The 25,113-nt window shown below is 39.0% G+C and overlaps 2 long non-coding RNA genes across 2 annotated transcripts in view; one reads left to right on the forward strand and one right to left on the reverse strand.

The window, feature by feature from the left end:
* Positions 1-16,824, forward strand: part of LOC138978238 (uncharacterized) — a 49,676-nt gene extending 32,852 nt beyond the window's left edge. Inside the window, exons 2-3 of the long non-coding RNA XR_011459610.1 lie at positions 10,850-11,085; positions 15,187-16,824. This is a non-coding gene — a long non-coding RNA (uncharacterized lncRNA). The remainder of the gene's footprint in view (positions 1-10,849; positions 11,086-15,186) is intronic.
* A 2,578-nt stretch (positions 16,825-19,402) lies between these two features.
* On the reverse strand, positions 19,403-23,968 carry LOC138978242 (uncharacterized). Its single transcript, XR_011459612.1, has 5 exons — positions 23,897-23,968; positions 23,279-23,357; positions 22,542-22,638; positions 21,891-21,937; positions 19,403-20,937 (listed from the first exon to the last, which is right to left on the reverse strand). It is a non-coding gene; the product is annotated as an uncharacterized lncRNA (long non-coding RNA).
* Positions 23,969-25,113: the final 1,145 nt, after the last annotated feature.

A 25,113-nucleotide genomic window follows, 5' to 3' on the forward strand; every position in this document is an offset into this window, starting at 1 on the left:
AAATGTTTAAATACACGTGTAATTATTTATTACACGTGTATTTAATTATTTTTTACACGTGCATGCAATATTTATTACACGTGTATTAATTATTTCTTACACGTGCATGAAATATTTATTACGCGTGTATTTAATAATTTCGTACACGTGTATGACATTTTTATTACACGTGTAATTAATCATTTCTTACACGTGTATGAACAAATGTATTACACGTGTATTAAATCATTTCTTACACGTGTAAGACATGATTAAATACACGTGTAATGCAATTTTCCTACACGTGTAAGAAATGAATAAATACGCGTGCAATAAATATTTCGTACAAGCGTTAAAAATGCAGGAGTCACGTGGTTAAGCGACTTAAAAACTCGGACTGGGAATCCACATGAAAAACACTCTATGCGTCTTCATCGCCTCGCTTTGCCCTTTGCCGGAACAGCTCAAGATGGCGGGAGTTGTTGCTTTGCAAGTCGTATATTTTCCGATTCAAGTTTTAATTTATTACAGGTGTATTTAATGATTAAAATACACGTGTATTTAAATCATTTACTACACGTGTATTTAATCATTTCTTACACGCGTATAAACTATTTCCTGCACGTGTATTTAATCATTTCTTACACGTGCATGAAATATTTATTACACGTGTATTTAATAATTTCTTACACGTGCATGAAATATTTATTACACGTGTATTTAATAATTTCTTACACGTGTATGAATTATTTATTACACGTGTATGAATCATTTATTACACGTGCATTAATCATTTATTACACGTGTATTAATCATTAATTACACGTGTATTAATTATTTATTACACGTGTACTAATCATTTTTTACACGTGTAATGGTTATGAGCCAAACGGCTTTCCATAGATAAACTATCCAGCTGACGACGGTGGCCAACTCAACCGGACCAATGATGTGTGACCTATGAAGTAGGATCCTATACAGGCAATTTCAATTGTTGTGTCTGCTGCTCTCTCCTCATGTACTTGAAAGCCCTTTACATCAGTCTTTCATGACAGACCTTGCTTTAACAATTGCCTCTTGAAAAAGCACTGATTTCAATTAGTAACATAGTGACAACTTCGGGTAACCTTCGCCTACATTCTCTTGCTAAGTGATGTATACTGAGAGGAAGAGAGGGAGGGAGGGAGAGAGAGAGAGAGAGAGAGAGAGAGAGAGAGAGAGAGAGAGAGAGAGAGAGAGAGAGAGAGAGAGACGGGGAGAGAGAGACAGAGACAGAAACAGAGACACTGAGAGAGACGGACGGACGGAAGTGACGGGCGGGCGGGCGGGCGGGCAGGCTGACAGACAGACACACAGACAGGAAAAGAGAGAGAAAGATAGAGACACATACACACATACAGACGGACAGACGGACGGGCAGACAGACAGACATATTGAATGACTGACTGAGAAGTGGCGGACGATGACAGAAACATAGACATATACGGTGATATCAACACCATGATGGGTTGACTAACTCTGTAAGTATGCTTTGGTACAGATCTGGAAGAACATGTTATGAAAACAGTATCACTGGTACGCGTGATTATGGACAGTGTTTTCGGTACCCGCTCTTTTCATTTTTGGTGCGTCGCGGTATTTTCTCATTAAATTTCGAGCATATGTTCTCGGCTTTCAGTGTCAGTGAGTACTAAACGCAGGGGAGTACTAATTGGGTAATACTGTCATGTATTTTAAATTTCAACAATATCGGGGAGATTTAAGTCGGGAAAGTGGGTAGACAGGAGGGGGGGGGGGTGTCAGAGAGATGATGACTATCAGAGACTTGCCAATGCAATGGTTTTATCCAAAATGTTGTCCAATCTTATCAAGCTGAGCTAAGTAATGTGAACACACAAACAAACTTTTAAGAAAATTTCTCTCAAGCATAATCTTGAATAAAAACATAAAACAACATGACATGCCAATTATCAAATACTAGATCATTTACATGGTAACCACAGGGTAATCAAAATCTATCACTTAACCTTATATAACTATGTACCTACGTTGCAACTGGGGGTAGAGGGGCCGGATAAACGCATGGTTGCCACTTTCAAATGTTGAAAAGCATTATGTGGCCTCTCCTGTGAGATAATCATAGAAAACAGAAACAAATCTGCTAATTCTCAAAGCAACAGTTTACTTTACAGAAGAGATCAAATTAAAAGTCAAAAGCTGACAAAATAGCATTAAATCTGAGGACTATCTGTTACTCGTGACACATGTGCCTGTGGTGTTTTGCTATGTAAGAGTACAAAGAACCCTCTTTTTTGTGGATGAAATCTTCTATTCTTTTGTGTTTCATCTTTATTTTTTGTGTACAGTCCCTCACCAGCAGTCATCTCGTTTCTGAGTGAGTGCAAACTTTAATACTGATAAATGACTACAACAAAAATATTCTTGCATTGTCAACCTAAACTTTTTTCCACCTCACTTAAAAAATAACTTTCAAAAGATGAAATATGTCATTCGTGTATGCAAATGTCCATTCACACACACATTTCATCTTCTGAAGAGTGAGAGAAAAAATCTATCCTCGAGTCAGTCTGGATTGGAGCAAAAAGGCCTACTTGTACCACCAACACAGTACCATTGCATTTGTACAGATTTTCCAACCCAGGAAAAAATCTGAAGCCGGAAATTCTGGTTTTTCAATTTACGAAAAAAAAAAAAAAAAAAAAAATTTTTTTTTTTTTTTTTTTTTTAGTAAATTGAAAAACCGGAATTTCCGGCTTCAGATTTTTTCAAAAACCGGAATTCCGGCTCCCAGCCGGAGGAGTGGCAACCATGTAAACGGCCCGAGAGGTGGGAGGGGAAATTAATAAATGAAATAAACGATTGGTTCAAACCCTTAAAAAATTAGGTATCAAAGAAGCCATAACAAATTCCGCCGCGCGCATTTTTATAAAATCCTCCGGAAGTTGGAAGTCCCCTTGAACAAACGCGCATTACACTTTGATCGGTTTCTGTGTCCTAAAATATTATTGAACTTAGCCGACTTACACATTATACTAGCTGCCTTGTGCAGTTTTCACCGACAGTTATTTTACGACGTGCTTGACAAGATAATGTTTATGATCAAATCAATCACGACCCGACCGCGTGAAGTGTACTCGTGTCCTCAAAGCTGCGTGGGCCATGATAATAATTTTATTTATTTATTTATTTATTTATTTATTTATTTATTTATTTATTTATTTATTTATTTATTTTATGCAGCTTGTTATCGCGCGCATATTTCAACATACGGATTCAAGGCGCAAGGATTTATTTATGCCGTGTGAGATGGAATAAGACCGAAAGTACTTCACTGCCAATCTCGAGAGGTACCCATGTAATGAGGAAGGGGGGGGGGGGGGGGAGTTCAGAACAGATGTCAAACACATGCTTCATCTGGGGTTTTAGTCAGAGTGATATAGCCGCCAGTATTGTCACTCTTCAAGGATGAAGATACACAAATATTCAACCAGTGAAAAGTCAGTTCGTCGATGACGCGCCGAATGTTTGCAGGATTGTATGGGCGAACCGCGAGCCTTCAGCTGTAACCAAAAAATAGGGGAATCTCCTGATTTGATGACGTTGCCGAACGTTCGACGAACTATTTCGGCGTGGTTCGGCTGTAGTTAGTAGCGGGCTTTACACACACAAACACACAGCTAGCATTCCTTGTAACTCAATACACTGTAGAAGGCAAACAAAAACGATACCTGTTCTAAATACCGCCCCCCCCCCCCCCCTTTCTCGTCTTTCTTTCTGTCCCTCCCCCCGCCCAAATTGTCATCCGTTATCACAACCCTGTATATTCGGAGGTGTAAAAGTTGTACTCTGTCTGCTTGTTAATTAATCTGTCTGTTTGTTTGTTTGTTTGTTTGTTTGTTTGTTTGTTTGTGTGTTTGTGTGTGTGTGTTTGTTTGTTTGATAGTTTGTAAAAATGTAAAAATACCGCATTCCACAAAGTAATGCATGCCTTTTATTATTAATAGTATTTATTGTTTAGAGCCTCTACGCTGGGTGGTGGGGGTTGGCTTGGACCCGATAGATAAAATATTACAATTTTTAGCATAACAAAGAAAACAAACCCGAATTTTCGAGCGATGGGACAATAAAGTAATGAACAGAAATAAAGCAAATCTAATAAATCCTTTGACTTTGGAGTAGCGCGACTCTGTTGCTGCTAGCTTTCCTCTGTAAGAAAGCGACCCGAATTTCTCAGCGATGGAACAATCTAACAGATCCCTTGACTTTGGGGTATCGCGACTTTGTTGCTGCTAGCTTTCCTCTGGGAGGAAGCGCCCGAATTTCCTAGCGATGGGACAATAAAGTAATGAGAGAGAAAAATATAATATATCCCTTGACTTTGAGGTAGCGCGACTCGGTTGCTGCTAGCTTTCCTCTGGGAGAAATAGGCCCTATCGGAGAACAGAAGTAGCTCGCTGACTGTCTGATTTTTTCCGAGCTTTTATTACCTCTCTGGGACATAAGATGAACACTATCTTGGGATCAAGGCAGTGTTTGTTTGTGACGTGTAAGGATTACCCTCATGACAAGCAAACAATACACAATTCGTTTGATCTTATTGAGGTTATCGTTCCGAATAAGTTGGTGTATATACTGTAAACAGGAGGGTTCTGTTTTAGGACCTCTATTATTTCTCATTTATATTAACGATATTGGTATTGGTCTTGAATCAGTGTTGAAACTCTTTGCAGACGATACGAGCATGTATTTATGTTTAGATAACGATGTTACACGAGCTGAGATTTTAAATTCTGATTTGGATAAAATTTGCGCATGGGCTTTAAAATGGAAAGTCACTTTTAATTGTCAAAAGACAGAAATGTTGGACATTTGCAGGCAAAAAAATGTGTTACTTCCACCATTGTATTTTGAAGATGCACTTTTGATTGATGTTGAAAATCACAAGCACCTTGGCGTCATCCTACAAGGTAATTGTAAATGGGATTCCCACATAAAAAGCCTCATTGCTAAGTGTAGAAAGTCAATTGCGTGTTTTGGTTTATTCAAGTATCGTCTAAACAGAAAATCGCTTGAAGTTATATACAAATCCTTTATATTACCATTGTTTGATTACGCGGACGTTATTTGGGATAACTGTACGAAGTGTTTGGCAGACGAGTTGGAGACCTTGCATCTCGATGCAATCCGAATTATTGTAGGTGCAGTTCGTGGCACAAGCCACCAAAAATTGTATAATGAATCGGGTTTTGTGCCCCTGAAAGAAAGGCGACGTCGTCATAAACTCTTGCTGTATTATAAAATTGTAAATCGTTTAACCCCAGCATATTTATATTCCAAACTGCCGGTCTTGGTTTCCGATGTAAATCCTTACCACAGACGACGCCCTCTTGAACGTAAGGTTCCATTATGCAGAAGTGAGCTATGTAAATCTTCATTTTTTTTTCTCTCTTTTGGTGAAGTTTTTTTTTTATTTTTTTTTTTACATACATATGTGACCCTCCACCACGAAATGAGTCGCATGTCACCTTTGCATGATTTTCATATTTTTACATTTTTCTAAAGAGTTTTTTATGCTCTATCCAGTGGTGAAAACCGTTTTAGAAAAGAGCGAAAACTGTTTGAGTTATAAGCCGGTGACCAAGGTGACCCTCACACTATTACCAGACACTCCCCGGACTTATATTAAGCCTAGCGCAGAACCGCGCGAGGTGACATGCGACTCATTTCGTGGTGGAGGGTCACATATAATTCTGTACATTACAGGACATCACTTAACCAAAAGGACAGATCCATATAACCGAAAAACACTTGAACAATTACAACATACATGGGGTGGGAGGATGGGTGGGGGGGGGGGGATGTTCAGAGCTTGGTGGTCGCAATATCAAAAGGTTTTGAAAAAAACAAAAAAAAAAAACTCTAAGGGTTACATCAAAACATGCATATACAGGCGCCAATCCTTGTAAAATTTATCCACTGTATTATTTACAACTGCGTTATACTTTTCACAAATAAATCTTTGCTTAAAATTTCTACTAAACGTCTGAAAATGAGGGGTCTTTTTGTTCATTTTGGAAATATATACATGGTGTTTGGCACAGATTACTAACACATCAAAAGCTTTATCGGTGACTACATTGTTCGCAACTCCAAGAAGAACCAGTTCTTTAGACAGTTTTAAATTGTCACAATGGGTGCAGTTCGCCTTTAGCCAATTTACAAATTCTATCAAAAAAGTCTGCAATTTATCACACTCCCAAAACATATGTAAACGGGTTTCTTCTTTTCTACCGCAAAATGTACACAATGACGTATCCACAATTTTTCGCAAAAATAGAAACCGTTCTGTGGGCAAAATTCTGTACAATAGTCGGTACTGGAACCATCTCAGACAAGTGTCTTTTGTTGTTTTAAAAACATGTTGAAAAATAGCCTTCTTATCTAACAAACAGTCTAAGGATTCAGACCATTTTTCGATACATTTTGGGACCGTAACATGTTCAATCAGCTTTTTGTAAATAAGTTGTGTCTTACCTTTACAAATACATTTCCACACATTGGGCTCTGTCATAATAAAATGTTTATCAAATTCTAAGCCGATTTTTCTCTGATATTTTTTAACAGCCTGGATTACACCTTGGTACAATACAAAATCTCCTCGCACATTTGGATATTTAATTTTAAATGCATTATAGGATAAGTATCCATTTTGTCCCAAAATATGACCAATCTGAGCAATTCCATTGTCGATCCAGTTTTGAATGTACACTGTCTTTTTATCTCTGCGAATATTAACATTATAATGTAAACATTCTGATACAAAATCGTTAAAGGTTGTAGGGTCACATTTTTCATGTAGTTTCTTATAATGTTTAAAAACATCGGTCCAAAACGGGTTTTCTATTCTCTGCATCAAAACATTTGCAAATTCCTCTCCTTTCGTATTAATTGTTATAACAGATGGACATGCTTCAGAAAATAATCTTGATATTAGCCTAATCCAGTAAGACCAACAACTCTTTTTAACCAAACAATTTTTAGAGATGACAGAAAACTTTTCACGTCAACCATCTTTAATCCTCCATTTTCATAGGATTGGGTGACCGTAGTTCTTTTAATTTTATCTCTTTTTTCATCCCAAAGAAATTTGAAAAAAATATTATTTAACTCCATCATAAACTGTTCGTCTGGATCAGGTAAATTCGTAAACAAATGTGTCAATTTGGAAATAGCCAAGGTTTTTAGGACTGTTATTTTACAAAAAGGTGTCAGGTTCCTTCTGGTCCATGAATTCAGAAGTTTTTGAATTTCCTTTAACTTATTTTTATAGTTAAGAAAAACAACCTCGGATACATTTACTGAAAAAATAACACCAAGTGCTTTAAAGTTATCCGGGTTCCAGGTAAAATTCATATCAGGCAAAAATCTTCTTTTGCAAAACTTTAAAGGTCCTAACCAAACTACGCCCGGAAGACGCTGAACACTTTTTGTTGCATTGTCCAAAATTTAAAGAACATAGAACCATTTTATTCAATAGTCTGCCAACGCACGCTCTGGATTGCAAAACACTTTTGTTTGGAAATACTGATTTAACTATATCTTTGAACATGAAAATATTTTCTGCTGTACAAGATTATGTTATGTCAACTGATCGCTTCGGCTGATATTATATTAACAGTGACAGCAATAGATGTAGCAATGCATTCTCTCTCTCTCTCTCTCTCTCTCTCTCTCTCTCTCTCTCTCTCTCTCTCTCTCTCTCTCTCTCTCTCTCTCTCTCTTTATTTGTATAACATATTATGAAATATTTTGAAAGAAAAGGGTTGAAATTATCACTTGTTCGCCATGACTTGTTATCAGAATGTGTATTGATTATTAGTTTTAGAACGTGTCCATGAGCAGTCTGCTTGTTAACGTTCTTAATGTTGTTACTGTATATAACATGTTTACAAGAAATTAATAAAAACACGCTTAAACCAAACAGGAGAATTCCACTTTTAAACAAATTTTTAAAACACCTGTTGTGAACACTGCATGAATTACTCTTTAACAAAAATAACACACATGAATAGCACTCGCTAAAATTAGTGAAATAGTGTTTACCATTTGTGCTACTTTTACCAGTTGAATAAAACAAACTTCGCCAACAAATTATTAAGACAAATTACGCACCCAAATTAGGGCATTAATTCCCATGTCATTTCGTTCAATTTGGTTATGCTACTTCCCGTAGTACATGTAGTATGTAGTCAAAATAGTCTGAAAGTTTCAAAGAAAACTACCAAGTCCTTGCTGACATACTGCGCTTTTCGGCATAATGCCCCTAGTAATTGACGCAAAACTCCCGTTTTTGACCGCACATGCGATCGACACCTGCATCAGAAGGAATAGTATACAACACGAATATGCGAGCGTGTTAACCTTTTTTTTTAAATGTAAAACAATCGCCCCGCGATTTACAAATCACGTAAATGCGCCGGATATTCTCTTGTCATCTCCAAAGTCAAGGGATCTATTAAATGTTTTTAATGCGCACATATTCATTAAAATCTCTCTCTCTCTCTCTCTAATGATGTATGGATTGAACACTGTTTTTCCCGGTATTTGAAACATATGACGTCAGAGGCCTTGTTTAAACGCACACAAAAATTCTTGGAAAATGCCTAGGCCGACATTCTTAACAACTACTTTCGCGTTGAAATCCTCTTACCACCCATGTCTGATAAGATATGTACATGAAATTGATTATGTGGCGTATCTAGTAGTGTTTGGAAGATTTCAACAAATTAAATTTTTTCGATGAATCAGCAAAAACCTACCGTCAATTTAATAACTTTTTCTGACATGACAAATAACAGCAGACCTAATGCCTCAAATGACTTGAAATTCCGTACTTACTTTACGACACGTGTTAGCTCCAATCTCCAAAATTTTGAAGGTAATGCATTGGCGAGTTACTCAAATGTATCATTTTTTGTCTCATTACCCGCTAAAACGGCTTCAAAAACTGCCTTGTGTTCCTTCTGAGAGGATTGGCACCTACACCGCGTCCTTGGTAGACAAGATATGTGAACAAAGCTGACTGATTTGGATGCAGATTTGATAGTTCTGTCTAAGGACATGCTCTTAACATGTTTCGTTTCAGCAGTTCTGATTTGTTGTCAATTTTAACGCGGGAACCTTGATTTTGTGAATTTGATTTTGGGGGGTGTCTGTATTGTTGGTTCCACTGAATCGACACTACGTCATGTAAACTCAATCTGTTTACTGAATAAATAAGGGGAATAAATGGCCTTTGGTTTAAACAAGTTTTTATTCAATAAATTTCGTTGGAACAATTGCCGCATACATGAAATTTGGAAAATGGAGCACAACAAGCTAGGCTTATAAGCGTACTCTTAAATCAAAAGAAAATTTGGCGGACGATTTTAATATAACAGGTTTGAAATAATGTCAAAATAATAATTGTAAATTATGGTAGACAAACATGTAACAATAAAAGGAACAAGAAAAAAATTTAAAAAAAAAATAATTGGATTTACGATCAACAGACTCATCAGAAAGATCTGCCCTCAAACGCATGTGTAAAGTTTTTTTTTTTTGACGAGTAGTGTAAAGAGGGATGAAATTCGTCAACGACTATCTTTACCTCAATGACAAAAATGCATTTTTACGATTTTTGTACCTTGTTTACCCCGTATTACACACTTAATGAGGAAGTGAACATAAGACAGCAATTGCACACTATTTACTAATCGGACAGCCATTAAGTGTCCTCCACAAATCTGCTTTTGTTTTTGACGTGCTGTATCTGGTTCATATTTTACAGCAGTTTGAAAACTACGTAAACTCGCTTGCAACAGTACGCACTAAATACAGAGCTGCTCTGCAAATGTGTGAAATCTGTGTATAATCTGAACATGGATATGGCAATGGATACCAAATTTGTGTAAAACAGGGCTCGTTGTCCACACCTATATTGCAGTAATATGAGGACAACTTGCATTTCCATTTTTAGGGAGGTGCAGCTATTTGCGGACATCCGTCACTATATTGCAGCAATTTGCGGACCAAAGACCGCCTATTTGAGGACGTCCTCAGATAGTCGCATTTTTCGGCCGATGTCCGCAAATTGCTGCGATATAGCGATGGACGACCCCACTTGGTCCCATTTGGTCCGCATATGGTTGGAAATCCACAAACACCTTCCACTTGGATATATACCAACAATTAACATCTTGGGCCCTTTTTGTGTGAAGAGTGGGAAGGTATGTTGGATTCATGTCGTAAGTGTCACCTTATATAGTCAATTTTTCCGATCTCCCAGGTCAACTTATGTGCAGACCTGCTAGTGACTTAAACCCCCTTCGTGTGTACACGCAAGCACAAGACCAAGTGCGCACGGAAAGGATCCTGTAATCTATGTCAGAGTTCGGTGGGTTATAGAAACACGAAAATACCCAGCATGCCTACCCTGAAATCGGCGTATGCAGCCTGAAAGGCGGTGTAAAAATGGTCATACACGTAAAAATCCACTCGTGCTAAAAACATGAGTGAACGTGGGAGTCTAAGCCCATGAACGAAGAAGAAGAAGAAGAAGAAGAAGAAGAAGAAGAAGAAGAAGAAGAAGAAGAAGAAGAAGAAGAAGAAGAAGTCAATTTGTTAAATTAATTGAGCAAAAACGTCCAACTCTGTGCAGAAAGCAGGCAAACTGTAGAATTCTGGTATGAGTGTCTGAGCAGAAAGATGCTCGATCTTACCCAATGTAAAAGACTGGACACATCTGTGGCGGTACACACGGAAGGAAGGCACGTTCATTTCATACTGAGTCTGTTCACTTCTGTTTCAGACACAACCCAGCACCATCAATCCAGAGAATCAGGACAAAGAACGGCTGTAGTCGGACAAACCAGAATCGGCCATCGATCGTCGTAAACCGCCAGTGCCAGAATCAGTCCGCATACCGACTTGGGACCATCACATCGTCCTTGCACCATGGTTGACTCACACAGTTTTGTGAACATGTTCTTCGTTTTCGCAGCAGTTCTACAGATCTCATCACTGGTTCACTGCCTTCCCGTTCAGGTAAGAACGTAATACCATTGTAAGTGTCAATTTGTTTCGTGTCTAAATTATTTATGCATCTATTTGTTTGTTTATTTACTTATTAAGTGCAGTTTTTAGCTTCCACACCATACGGCATTTTTTATGACAGTCAAGATTTGTTAATGATGCTTTTGATCCCCTCAGGCGCAGGCACAAATAAGGTAATGGTGCGTAAATATCTCTCACCCCGGGCCCCCCCAAAAATTAAAAAAATTAAAATTCCGCACACCCGATCCATTCATATAATAATTCTCCGATATCAGCCCCCCCCCCTCCCCCGCAGACACAAGAATTCACGTGGGGCTGGGCACAAAACAGACGCCTGTCGCAAATCATTTTTCATTTTCACTTTCACAACTTTGTCGTCCCATCGTTGTGAAATTCGGATCACCTTCTCCAAGTGGAACGCTATCCATAACAGGATCGCGCTACCTATGAATGTACGTGTTTAGACATAATCAGCCTGTGAATGAATGTAAATGAACTAATACGCTGTCATACAGGAATCAAACACAACTCTAAATGTAAGTTCCCTTTACTGTATTAATCAGCTATGACAACGTACACACAAATACACACAATCATGAACATAAATGTTAGGTACTCAAAAATCCGGTACTCACAGTTTTGTAGCAAAAAACAACTAGAGATGACAATCTCGTACAATTGCACTATCAAAACTCTCTTCTCTTCACTCAGGTAAAGAAATACAAACAGTCCGTGAACTCATAGGCACACGATATCTATTTTAAGTGTAACGACTCACGGCTCTTGTATATTCAAAAATCACCGTCTGCTCTGTCTACTAAATATTCCTTATCTCTTTAAGTATTCAAGTTCTTGCAGACATATTTTAATTCTGGTCCTACACAGAATCACACAGCGTCTATAGCCGTACACTAGGAAATGTATTTACTACTAGATCCTTCTACTGGCGACCTCGGTCTACGCAGTAACTATCGCCCAGTGACCTCTATGGTCCAACCATACGGACACAAAATAACCGTGCTCTAGCTTCTAGAAATCCCGTCAAATCTCAGCTAGGCGAGTCAATAGGTAAGATAATCCGGCGGCTGCTCAGATCCTTAGTACTGTCATCTGGTCGCTACCTTCCTGCCTGACCGGTTATACGACGCACTGCACAACATAAATAGCGGACATCTTGTCTTAAATATCTGTCTGCTATGTTTAAAGTTACAGTGTTAGTCGATTCAACTTATGCGATAAACATTCACGATATTCAAATGCTTATTCCATTTACCTTGAACGTGCTTTACGCGGGCTTCCTTTCTCCCGGTCGATTCCTCTGACAAACCCCTCTCTGTCGCCGGACAGTGGTCAAGTGTAACGATATCTGCGTTGCGATTCACAACGTCAACTCTCTCAGTCAGTGAGTGAGCTGAATTCACAGTACGTGCTACGTCACTTCTATATTCCGTGATTTCCTTCACACAGCCGACTGCACTTCTGGCAGCATGATCGAGGTCTTTTACCTGACACACTGGTGACACAGAGGTGGGACATGGATACCGTCTCTGAGTCTGCGCATGGAGTTGGCCTGTGTCCATCCCGGTCCGGATTAGAAACCGTGACCTGCGGATAATAAGTCATGTGCTCTTTGAATTGAGGCAACGGGCACACACGTACAGACACACGCAGACACATACGTATTTCAACGCACACAGAGACAGACAGACAGACAGACAGACAGACAGACAGACACACACACACACACACACACACAGAGAGAAAGACACACGCACACACACACACACACACACACACACACACACACACACACACACACACACACACACACACACACACACACACACCGCGAGAGAAAACGACTACAGGGAGGCATGACGTCATGATGCAATAATTGACGTCAAAGACTTTTGACCGTGACGTAATCTTCTTACGCGAGCTTTATACATAGTCTTGGATAACCACACACACATAGACTTGGAAACTACAGAATTTCTACCCGTCCAAAGCGGCCTTGGGTGGCGTTTGCTCAAAAAATGGGGGCGCCTATTGCACCCACCGTATTTGTGTTAGTATGGTCCCAATTTTTGGTGAACTTCCATCTTCAACTGTAGCCCGTAGCCGGGCCCAAAGATTCCTTCTTTCATGTAGGGGAAGGGCTCCTAATATGGACCGGCTCCTAATATGGACCACCACCAACTAACGGCGCTAGAGCGCTCAAAAAAGTTTTATTCGCTGTATTCACCCTCTTTGGATAACTTGCTCATGTCAAAACAGTTGCAGAAACACAAATCTCAAAACCGTTAGGCTTTTTCTCTTTTTTCACTTTTGGCAGCGTTCACTCTAAATTTGCCGCCTAAAACGGACTCGTTTCTGTCTACAGCCAAAGCTTTTATCAAACAGAAATGGCTATATATGACAGCTAAAACCGTATTTGTTACATTTTAGCAGTGTTGACCCCGAGTTTCTACTGCAAACAAAAAATAATAGCAAAATCTCAAAGTATGTGCGAGTCCCCTAATATGGACCACCTTTAACAAATCGAAGAAAATAAAAGCTAAAGGCTATTTTCATTAATTCATTAAGAAGCTTGCTGGTAATAACCTATAACTAGCCCTCGAGATTTAAAAAAAAATGCAACGAAAAGTCTTTTTTTCGTGGAAGTTGATAATTTCACTTATTTTCACTCTGTTTTTGATAAGCTTCTCTAGTTTCCTGGTGTGCTTCAAATAATGCTCTCATCAACCCGAAACAGATAAATCTAGAGCATATTTTAATTAGGCTGACTTGTACACTAATTTGTATCATGTTATTTTGAAATATAGGGGGCTTTTTACAGTGATTCGTGAAGGCCGCTTCACTGGTCCATATTAGGCGCCCAGGCTCCTAATATGGACCCTTTGTGATTTTTTCTGTATTTAATTTTTGCTGAATGTGTATCAAAGCTATTTTACTCTAATTAGGCCTAACGGTTCACCTAAGAAAGAAGGACTACCAAACACAAAATGAAACTTCTTTACACGAAAACAAGCTAGTTATCAGCAATAAACAAAAAGTGGTCCATATTAGGGGCCCTTCCCCTATTATCGGTATGAACATTTCTCAAGTCGATTACAGTATAGCGTTCGTGGGATACCTCCAGCTTCGCTGGGATAAAAGGCATGTAGGCTACTACTTTGTGGAATGCGATTTTTTAAACATTTTTACAAATCGCGGTTTTAGGTTCGACGTAATTTGTAAAATGTTTTTACATTTTTACAAATCACGGGTTAACAACGTCACTTTGTCGTATTTGATTTCAGGCAGAGTCGTCCCCGTGTACACGAATTTGCTAACCATCTCTTACCTGGTCAGGCTTTTAATCAATCAATCAATCAATCAATCAATGAAGCTTATATCGCGCATATTCCGTGGGTACAGTTCTAGGCGCTCTGCAGTGATGCCGTGGGAGATGAAATTTTATACGGGATATGGGATACGGACTCACCACTGTGACACGTAAAAGACCTCGGTCATTCTGCCATACGTACAGGTGGCTGATTACACCTGAACACGCACCCACCTGGGCAGCGTGACTCTGTTGCTGTTAGCTTTCCACTGTCGAGGAAGCGACCCGAATTTCACAGCGATGGGACAATAAAGTTATGAAAATGAAAAAGAAAAATGAAAACATGCCAAGGGGACACATACCAAAGATTAAAAGCGTGATTGATCTCTGAACAGTTTGATCTCATTGCCATTCGTTGTTTGTCCTCTGCAAAGACCGCTCGATCAGCGTGCCAGTGAAGGTTTCGCTTGGTTATTGATTAAACGTTCCAAAAACTGACCTTTCTTGTTACTTGATTCTTGATTTTGGAACATTAACTGTCAATCTGCTTCCGAATTTGTCAGTTAAATGTGTATTGTTGCTGTAATGAAGATTATTAGAATGAACATTAATTGTAAGGCGCTTGGAACTTTATTATGATTTGCGCCATATAAATACCCTTATTATTATTATTATTATTATTATTATTATTATTATTATTATTATTATTATTATTATTATTACTATTATTAATATTATAATGACTTCTACTTTGAATGTTTCAGAGCGGTGATCTGGACGAAGCAGCTGCCTACAGTGAGCTCGGGTGGAAACTGTCGCAGGAAAATGGCGGCGACATGTCGAAGAGAAGTTTTGACTCCATTTCACACACTGGCAGCGACTTAGCCGACTTCAGCGACTTCGGCGACTCATCGGTCGGCCGCAGACGGGAACAAAATTTGCGCGCCGCACTCAGGGTTATTATAGCTGAGATTACGAGCGAAATCCTTCTGAGAATAAGACCATCTTAGATACTGGGTAACACCCGCAAATTGTTGAGGTGCCTCTGTAATTTTGCAATTTACTTCAATCACGCTTTCTGGTGTCTAAAATAGGCAGTATGGGATCACTGTATATATATACATTCTAGTATTTAAAAATGACATTTGATTATGTGCAAAGTAAATCATTATTTTATGATAGACGTAGAAACTTTGGAAATAGGTGTCAAAATGGCGCTGAAAAGCGGGACACAGAGACCCCACGCATCTTTGTTGAAAGCTGAGGCAAAAATCATAGAGCTCTAAAACCGTAAAAGAGCACTTGAAGTTGTAAAGTAAGTTCATTTTGAAGTAGGCATTACAGAAAATGTTTTTTGACTTAGGGTATTCAAGAGAAGCGAAGGGGAAATAAAGTACATTCGTTCGTCACATTCGTGTCCAGAGGGGGCCCTCTCACAATCATGAAGACACGTCACCTCACCTGTGTAAACTCATGCTATGTGGGAGTTGAAATCATGTGCAAAATGTCATACTTTCGATTAGTAATCTGCAGTAATGCGCAGATTAATAAATCATTGCACAGGACGCTTTTATCTGGCGGAACTTTCGCTTCGGTTCCGTATGTCACGAACGTGATCGCGGCCTATTTTTGACACTACCACGAGACGGGTTTCGAAAGCCTGTTCCAGTACGCACACATAGCATGTGAGAACGAGGTCAGCTATAAAAATAGCTCAGATCTGACCCGTATGGACTAGAAATTCGGATTTTAAACTGGGTCGTTTCCGGTTTCGTTCCTGTGACGTAACGTGATCTGCACCGTTCTACTCTGTTTTATTTGCGTTTTGCGAAACTGCTGGACTTGCTGGAACCAAAATATGATCAGTAAATAATAATTCAATGTTGTATAAATAAGTTTCAATCAGTATTTGAAGCCGATGGCGCATATTGCTTGAAATAAGCGACGATTTTGAACATGACTGCCCTTCGGCACTGCAGCTTTCTGTGTTTCCAGTGTGACGAACGATGCACAATCGGATGCGTGTACGATTCATTGCTTGCTACCCTTAATAAATTTCATTGAAATGGGTGAAACTAGCCCGTCAATCTGAAAATAAGTCTGACAGAAATTCCGTCAATCTGCAATTAAAAAAAAAATTATTATTAATTTTTTTTTAAACCAAAACTACTTGCGGAACGCGTTTTCGAACTGCTCTTTATTATATAAACCATTTCATCAGTTTTTCTGCAAAAATTTTTTTTAAACTTGTGTCCCACTTCTGTTACCCAGTATCTGAGATGGTCTCAGATCTATATTATGAAAGAAGATGATAAAAATGGATATGCCGGTGACTAGTTGACAGTTATGTTGATATTAATATTTCGGCCGGTCCGTTTGCATTAAACATTGGATGATCCATTTTTTTCGCTTCCTGGTTTTATCTGTATATAATTATATCCTAGAGAAGTGTCTTTGTCAGATAGATGTACGCATGCACAGGCAGACAGAGGGCGAGATAGAGAGAGAGGGAGTCACACACACACACACACACGCATTTACAGACACACACACACAGACAGACAGACACACACACACACACGCACACACACTCGCACACACACCTACACTTACACTTACACACACACAAACACAGAACGACGTAAAGCGGTGCATGCACTGGCAGCAACGTGCATTAAAGGCACAGTAAACCTCCCGTAAACCATCACAGAGCTCCCCGAGCGTCTACATATGTACAGTACAAGCATACTTCCATTTGAACGCTCAACGAACGGGAACATCCTGGCTGCTTTCTGTCGAGCCTGAGAAATTTTCAAAGAATTTATTTTCGTGGACTTGCTCGTCTACAACAATGGCGCCTCGTTTTGCGCTAGACCTAACTTTTAAAATCATCTAAATAATAAATTGAAAGCTTGTTACACAAACATTCTTTAATCATAAAAGAATTCTTTTTTCATCAAGACAAGATCAGTACAATTCGAAGTTGTGAAAGTTTGAAAAAAGAAAAGCCCGGAAGCAGGGTCACGCAAGGGTCGTAGCAGACGACGGTTTATGCATAGTCCGCCGTTCCTCTCAACAGTCAAAAGCCATCGCTAGAGTTCTTGTGAACCACAGCCGTTTGTTTCGTGCATAAAAACGTGCTATTGTAGATAAGCTCACATCGAGTCGCATTCAAATGACTAACTGACGACTCCATTGTGAAAAAGGGAAACTGGATCACACGGGTTCACGATGGCTCAGGGGTAAGATAAACCACGCAAAAATAAATTCTTTGAAAATTGTTCGCTCTTTACGGAGGGCACCTAGGATGTTCTCAATCGGTGAGTGTTTAAATGAAAGGGTGTTTGTACTGTGTGTAAAAGCCTGACCGTATCTGTGATGGTTTACGGGAGGCTTACTGTGCCTTTAAACTCAGGTCAGCCTGTACCCCGAGTTATATCTGAATCAACACCCAAGATCTCATCGAGACAGACAGATGTACGCATGTTTATATAGACATACAAACGGACAGACATAGAGAGAGAGAGAGAGAGAGAGAGAGAGTCACATATAGGCTTACAGACACATAAACACACATACACACACACCACACACACACACACACACACACACACACACATACACACAGAAACACAAACACACTCAAACCAACAGACACACCCACGAACCAACACACACACGCACACACACCCACACACACACACTCACACATATATATATAATTCAAGAAACTCTTTTTCCGCTGCACCACTCCACACAATGAAGGCTGGAAAACTTTTTAAAACTTAAAAAGCTTATTTAAACAACACAATAAAAAGTTCAAAACCAAGCCAGAATGTCGCATCTTTTTAAATCCAAATTTTCGGCCCGCAGGCCTTCTTCAAGGTGCACAGACCAAGCGTCTATTCACGACTTTCCGACCTTGACATTGTAGTGGGGGTCAAGTGGGCGTCGGCATCATTGTCCAATCAGAAATTTTGATGCGCTTCCGCTTCCTGTCCCGCCCAGTCTGCGCAAAAGAAATGGCGCAAAACTGTTTGCGCGGAAAAAGGTGATGAAAAAAAGAACACAACCTGGTTTGATAACCAAATGATTGCGATCTTGCATTCTAGCATCATTTAATGTGGAACAACGACACATCTGATAAACAAATAGCCAGTTTGTTACCAACATGAGAAACTAGGGTTTAGAATCGAAGCGGTAAACCCGGACGCTGTTTGTACACGTAAATCCGGAGAAGCTATCGAAGTAGGTGACATGTCGTTTCACTCCGAGTGTGCCACTGCCAGCACCGGCCCTCTACCCGCCAAACCCCCACTAGGCAGGGAAAGTGGTTCGACCTTGCATGAATGCAGGGCAAGTTCGAGTTTGCTAGCTAAAATTGCGGCTAGTGCTTGCCTTGTCTAGATCTGAAACTTTTTCAATTGGATTTTTTCTCTCTATTATACTGGAATAAGTGGGTGCTTTTCTAGATCTAAGCATCGACCGAATTAGATAATGATGTTCCTTGCATTGCATTCTCCTAAATCTGTTATTCTAACCAGTTTGTTTAAGAATATAATTGTTCATTTTTTGTTGATAAGCTTACAAGATTTTTTCTTTTTTAAGTAAGTGGTTTCACACGTACAACATGAGACCCACATGCACTAGACAATGGAAGTTGAGGTCCTCGTTCAATACCACAAATGCCAGTATTATACTTCAGACTCCTTTTGGAGGAATGTGTGGGGTTTGGGTGTTGAACTTGAAGTGGCAGATTGTTTGCACAGGTATGAATGTTCGTACGTTCGTACGTGCACGCATGTATGCAGGCATTTGTTTGTCAAGCAGGAACATGCAACATTTTGTTGACCGTATGTGAGTGCGTGTGTAATAAAACCAACGACAAACAATACAAAAAGCTCCAGCTCTGCTTCTTCACCAGTCACAGACGCATTGCGTTGTTCAGCTTTCCAGAAATATATTAACTCAGTCAGAACCGGCTTCATGAATATTTTATTTCAGGAAAAAGTCAATCGAATCTACACAAAAAAAGGTTATTGCGTTGTTCTGTCTTTGAGACTGTATCACGTAATATTGAGCTACTAGAAGAAACATGTCTGTGGCATAGTTTGACCCAACAGATAGAGAAGTCAACAGAGGTATTCTGCCGTCAGCAGCTTTATTGCTGTTTTGAATTTGATCTTGCATAATTTTATTACATAATTTTGCAACACACAAAGAAATCGTAATTGAATATTTTACGCAAAATTGAATAATTCGCAAACATGTTTGTATGAACAAATATTATTTTTAGAAAATATGAGTGTGAGGATGGACGTATTTTGAGTGAAGTAGCAGAAATTCTTTTTAAGTTCTTTGGCTTCATGCACACGTTCTGTTAATTACGTTCTTAGCAGGGAGATCCAGATTAATAATACTGCTGTGACAGGTTGTGGTTTCCATACACACTTTGAATACAGGGAAAAAAAACCACAGTTAAAAAAAAAATGTGCACATAGGATTAAAATATTAAAGTGTACAGAATAAAAGCAACATATTTACAAAAACAAATCTCGTGGTTCTCTTGTCAAACCCACTGTAGTAAGCACAGAATAGGAGAGAAGATTTTGGAGAAGGTGGCTTAACCTACTGAAGTAAATGATCAAGAGGATTCTAAGCATCCAGTGCTAAAGCTCTCAAATCACAAGACAAACACACTTGTTGTGGCTAAAAAAAAACATACCCACAAATTGTAAACATCTATTACAAAATTATATATATTGTATGGATCTGTCTTTGTAAAATATACTGTACAGCATTTTTTTTAATAATCTGCACAAATCTCGTGGTTCTCTTGTCAAGTAGTAGGCACAGAAAAAACCTTGTGTTTTGTCTTGTAAATTATACTTTACTAAAATTAATGTGTACAGTATTCTAAGAAAAGAAAAATTCTTCCTTTTTATCATATCAATTGCCTCCCTTGAATTTTATTTGTAAAATAATTCTGAGAAAAAAAGCTTTCTACTTAAAAGCAGTGCAATCAAGAAAATGGGTACAACCTATGTGTATACCTTTATTCCTTATTCTTTTTATTTAATTGAAGATGTCACTATGCAGTTTTACTGATTTAAAAAAAATTCGCTTCAAATTATCTCCCTTGAACAAACACTTCTTTTTACAATTAAATTTTGTTTACACGAAGAGGTAGTTTTAAGGGTATATACAAGAAAACAATATTGCAACCTTAGATGTATTTACATTTGGACTAATTCCATTAAAAAAAAAATTCAAACTATAAATGATAAATCAAAATAAAACAGATTTTGAGGCTGTGCACAAGCTAATAGGATTAAACACGAAAGTCGTACCCAAGAATCGTCAAATACTTTTGCTAACAGCTATACTTAAACATAAGAAAATATGATCTGCATCTCTTGTTATGAAGATGATGGCACTGGTCCACCGAAGTGCATGCCATATATGCTTTACTGTGCGCTCTCCCTCTCAATGGTCTTTCTCTGGCTGACTCGATTCTGAGGAGATAAAAGAAAACACATTCAGTACAAGCTGTACAAAATAACAACAAAACTAGTATTACTTAAAGTAGCTGCTGGTTTCTGAGTATTTGATTGAAGGCCCAATCCGACTTGTAAGAAGTTTGCCCGACTGTCGCAGATTTGGTCAGGTAATTGCATGGAGTAAAATCATGCCTCAATTTGGTAACATACAAACTGCAATATTCTAAGGCTGTGAGTGTGAGAATACATCGGCGCCACTTTTTAAAAACTTTCTTTTTGTGTGTGCGCATGTTTTAGTGCCAAAAATGAATAGGCCGAGTGCTCTCTCTGCAAAACTTGTGTGAAGCTTCAGAGCTCTATCAATGGTTTGAAAGAAAAAACATACTTTTCCATTTTTGACGTTCTTGTTCCCTTCCCTGTGAAATTTACTGTCCGTAGGTTACTGGATTTTGTTAATGTCCGTGAAAACCTCAACTTTTCATTGCTGAGTGCCTAGTGATAGCTATCCCCCTCAACGACCTAGCACTGCTGAATCCTGATTCTTCCCATTGTTTGATTCTGTAATGAAATTGTGTAGTTGGTAGTTATGTGAGCTTCTTCTTGGGGGTGGGGGGGTGGGGTGGGGGTGGGGGGGGGGGGTTATTTAACCATCAGATCACAAAGTAAGACTTCATTGTAATGTGCAGATATTTGTTCAGGTGCCCACCATTTTCTATGTGAAAACATGTTGCTAACTAACATGAACCCAACCATAAAACGTGATGTAGGTGAGTAGCCCATCTAGAAAAAAGAACCTGTTCTAATTCCGAATTAGAACAGGTTCTTTTTTCTAGATGGGCTACTCACCTACATCACGTTTCATGGTTGGGTTCATGTTAGTTAGAAACATGTTTTCAAATTCTCATCAGGCAATCACGGCTGACACTAAACACAGAACAGGTGGGAAAGACATAATTCAATCTACTCACCTTCCTTGCATTGTGAGACTGGCCATATGAATCTGCTGAAGTAGTTCCTGCACATATTTAATGAAATATTCATCTTAATAACGTGTTAATATCGCTTGTTCTAGCAAATCAGACTTGACAGTTTTCTGAAGGCTTGCACAATTTAAGAGCTTGCCTGTCCCCAATCATTACAATAAGAAACAACATCTAGTATGCAAGTATTTTCAGGGTATGAAGGTTTTAATATAATGTCGGTTCTTCTGGGGGCATGGAGAAACACCTCACACAACACATTTCAAACAATTGAGGTCACACCATAGGTTTACTCACAAACAAACAACAGCAATACAATAAACAGTCTGCAAACGCCTACATGTTGTCTACACTAGGTATAAAGAAACAAAGAAGCACATGAAGACGGGCTTTGTCAAGTAGACCATTATAGCGAATGAGCAACAGCTGATGATCCAGACCACCAAATTGACATGATTTCCCCTTATTTAGTTTGTGATTGTAGTCATATTGACGATGCCTGACTTCAATTTTTCTAAGTAAGTCTCTTGGTGCGTTTACGGATACATTCATTGTCACAATTACGACATGCTAATGTCTAACCTGGGTAAACTTCAATTCATGACTTTTTTTTAACTGGCATAGACATTATGAGCATACCAGAATTATTTTCCTGTTAGACTGTCTTCTTCTTTTTCTTCTTCTGCGTTCGATATTCATGGCTGTCATATCGTCAGGTCAGTGGCTGCCATGAAGTCTGCATAAACCAATTAAATAAATAATTAAGGAAAAAACCCACCCTTACATCATAATAAATCAGAACCATCAAAACCACCCCCCACCCATCCAATAAAACCTGCATACAAAAAACACTTCAAAATAAAAAAATGAAAACATTTAATTCCACTTCAAAAATATAAAAGTTGTTATGTTTTATTTTCATTATCTCTTTACACACACAAAAATTGCTGTGCAAATCTTTTTAAAAACATCAATGCCCGAGACACCAGTAACCTGTTTATGTTGTTGACCTTGTAGCTTTTCAGTTTAAGAGGCTGTTCAAAAAACCGTTTCCCTGGAATCTGCACTATGATAACCATGAATAATACCGTAGGGAAAATATTACATCACCAAGACCTAAGAAATAACACCAACCGACACTCCTCACCCTTATTTCACCCACTATGCCAACCCAAAGACTGGAAAATAATCATCAAATACAGAATGAACAAAAATGCTTGATTTCATTTCTTCAATGATAAGTTGAAAATCTTCATTCTTCATAATAATGTTATTGGCATAATGTGTAATTGCCACAATTTACAGAGTTTTATGAAAAAATGGTGCGATAAAAACCAAAGGGAAAACATTTGTTCATATACTGATACCTTATTTACCTTGTGGCTTGTGTGCCCCAGGTTTAGGAGCTGCTCAAACGTCCATTGCTCCTCAGTCTGCAAGAAATTAAGCGATGGCCTGAAGGAGAATGGAAAAAAATCCTTTGTCAGCACCCTGTGTTTGTGTGTGGGTGGGTGTTTTAGATAAATAGGCAGGGTGGGGGGGGGGGGGGGGTGGGTGTGTGCAATAGGTACCACGCCTAATGCAGTCTGCAAAACAAGTGCAACACTTCTACAGAGCTTTTATGATACAAAGCTTCAAATAAGAAACACATTACAATCAAATGAAAGCTGAGCCTGTCATTGCAAAATAAGAAGGAATATACAACAATCCAGTGGCATGTAAAATATTGTTCCTTCAGAAAGATGGCTCTGACAGCAAAAACAATTTAACTTGAAGTTTGAGTCAAAAATTATTTCTCTACATTAGCGAACGTAGGCTACTTGCAGTTATACCCCTCACACATGAAATATTCACAGATTGAATAACAGTTTGTTCCCAATGTTGCTTCCGTGTATCGGTTAGATCCATCTCGGTTAGATCCATCTGCAGAGTACGGATTGTCATCCGTTTAAAAAGGAAAAACAATCAGAACTTGTCATCAGTGATCAACCTACCTTGCAAGAGTGGGGTGAAACACTCACTTCCTGCCAACATGTCTGCAAAAAAAAGAGGAAACAATGCCAATGAAAGCTTAAAATGATTCTTGTGTTCAATATGTGTACACGTGCTTCATTTCATAGGGGCGGGGATATAGCTCAGTTGGTAGCGCGCTGGATTTGTATTCAGTTGGCCGCTGTCAGCGCGAGTTCGATCCCAGGTTCGGCGGAAATTTATTTCACAGAGTCAACTTTGTGTGCAGACTCTCTTCGGTGTCCGAACCACCCCCCGTGTATACTACATTGGGTGTGCACGTTAAAGATCCCACGATTGACAAAAGGGTCTTTCCTGGCAAAATTGCTTGGGCACAGTTAATAATTGTCTACCATACCCGTGTGACTTGGAATAAGGCCGTGAAAGGTAAATATGCGCCGACATGGCTGCAATTTACTGGCCGTATAAAATTTCATCTCACACGGCATCACTGCAGAGCGCCTAGAACTGTACCCACGGAATATGCGCGATATAAGCCTCATTGATTGATTGATTGATTTCTGGGGTGAAAGTGTAAAATATATCGATGGATTGATAGAACAATATAGCCTCAAGTTCACCGCACCAAAAAATACTTATCAATCAACATTGTCATCACTCGATCAGCTATTCCATCTCTTTCATTTTGATTAGTGCTTTTGTGAACAAGAAACACTTAACAAGTGGCTCTATCCCATCTCCCCCCTTTCCCCTATCCCATCTCCCCCCTTTCCCTCGTCGCGATATAACCTTCGTGGTTGAAAACGACGTTAAACACCAAATAAAGAAAGAAAGAAATCTCTTTCATGTGTGTGTGTGATGGTGTGAGCGTGTGTGTGTTTGTGTACGTGTGTGTGTGTGTGTGTGTGTGTGTGTGTGTGTGTGTGTGTGTGTGTGTGTGTGTGTGTCGCAAACCCTGGAAAACTACCGGACAGATGTTTGTGAAACTCTCTCTCCTCTCTTTTCCTCCCCCCCCCCTCTCTCTCTCAGTCTCTCTTGCTCGTGGAATCACGGCGTAGACAAAGCAAGCTCGTAAACACAACTGCGTACAGAATAGATATTTATTTTCTGTACATAGACACATGAATAAGCAACAGTCGGATAACAGGGTAGATATCATCGGAGTAAAACATTTCAGGCAAGACATGGGGAAGGCAGTGAGCTTCGGTATACAAGCAAATCACACACACACACACGTTAG

This window comes from Littorina saxatilis, linkage group LG10, assembly GCF_037325665.1.
Source record: "Littorina saxatilis isolate snail1 linkage group LG10, US_GU_Lsax_2.0, whole genome shotgun sequence".
Taxonomy (NCBI): domain Eukaryota; kingdom Metazoa; phylum Mollusca; class Gastropoda; order Littorinimorpha; family Littorinidae; genus Littorina; species Littorina saxatilis.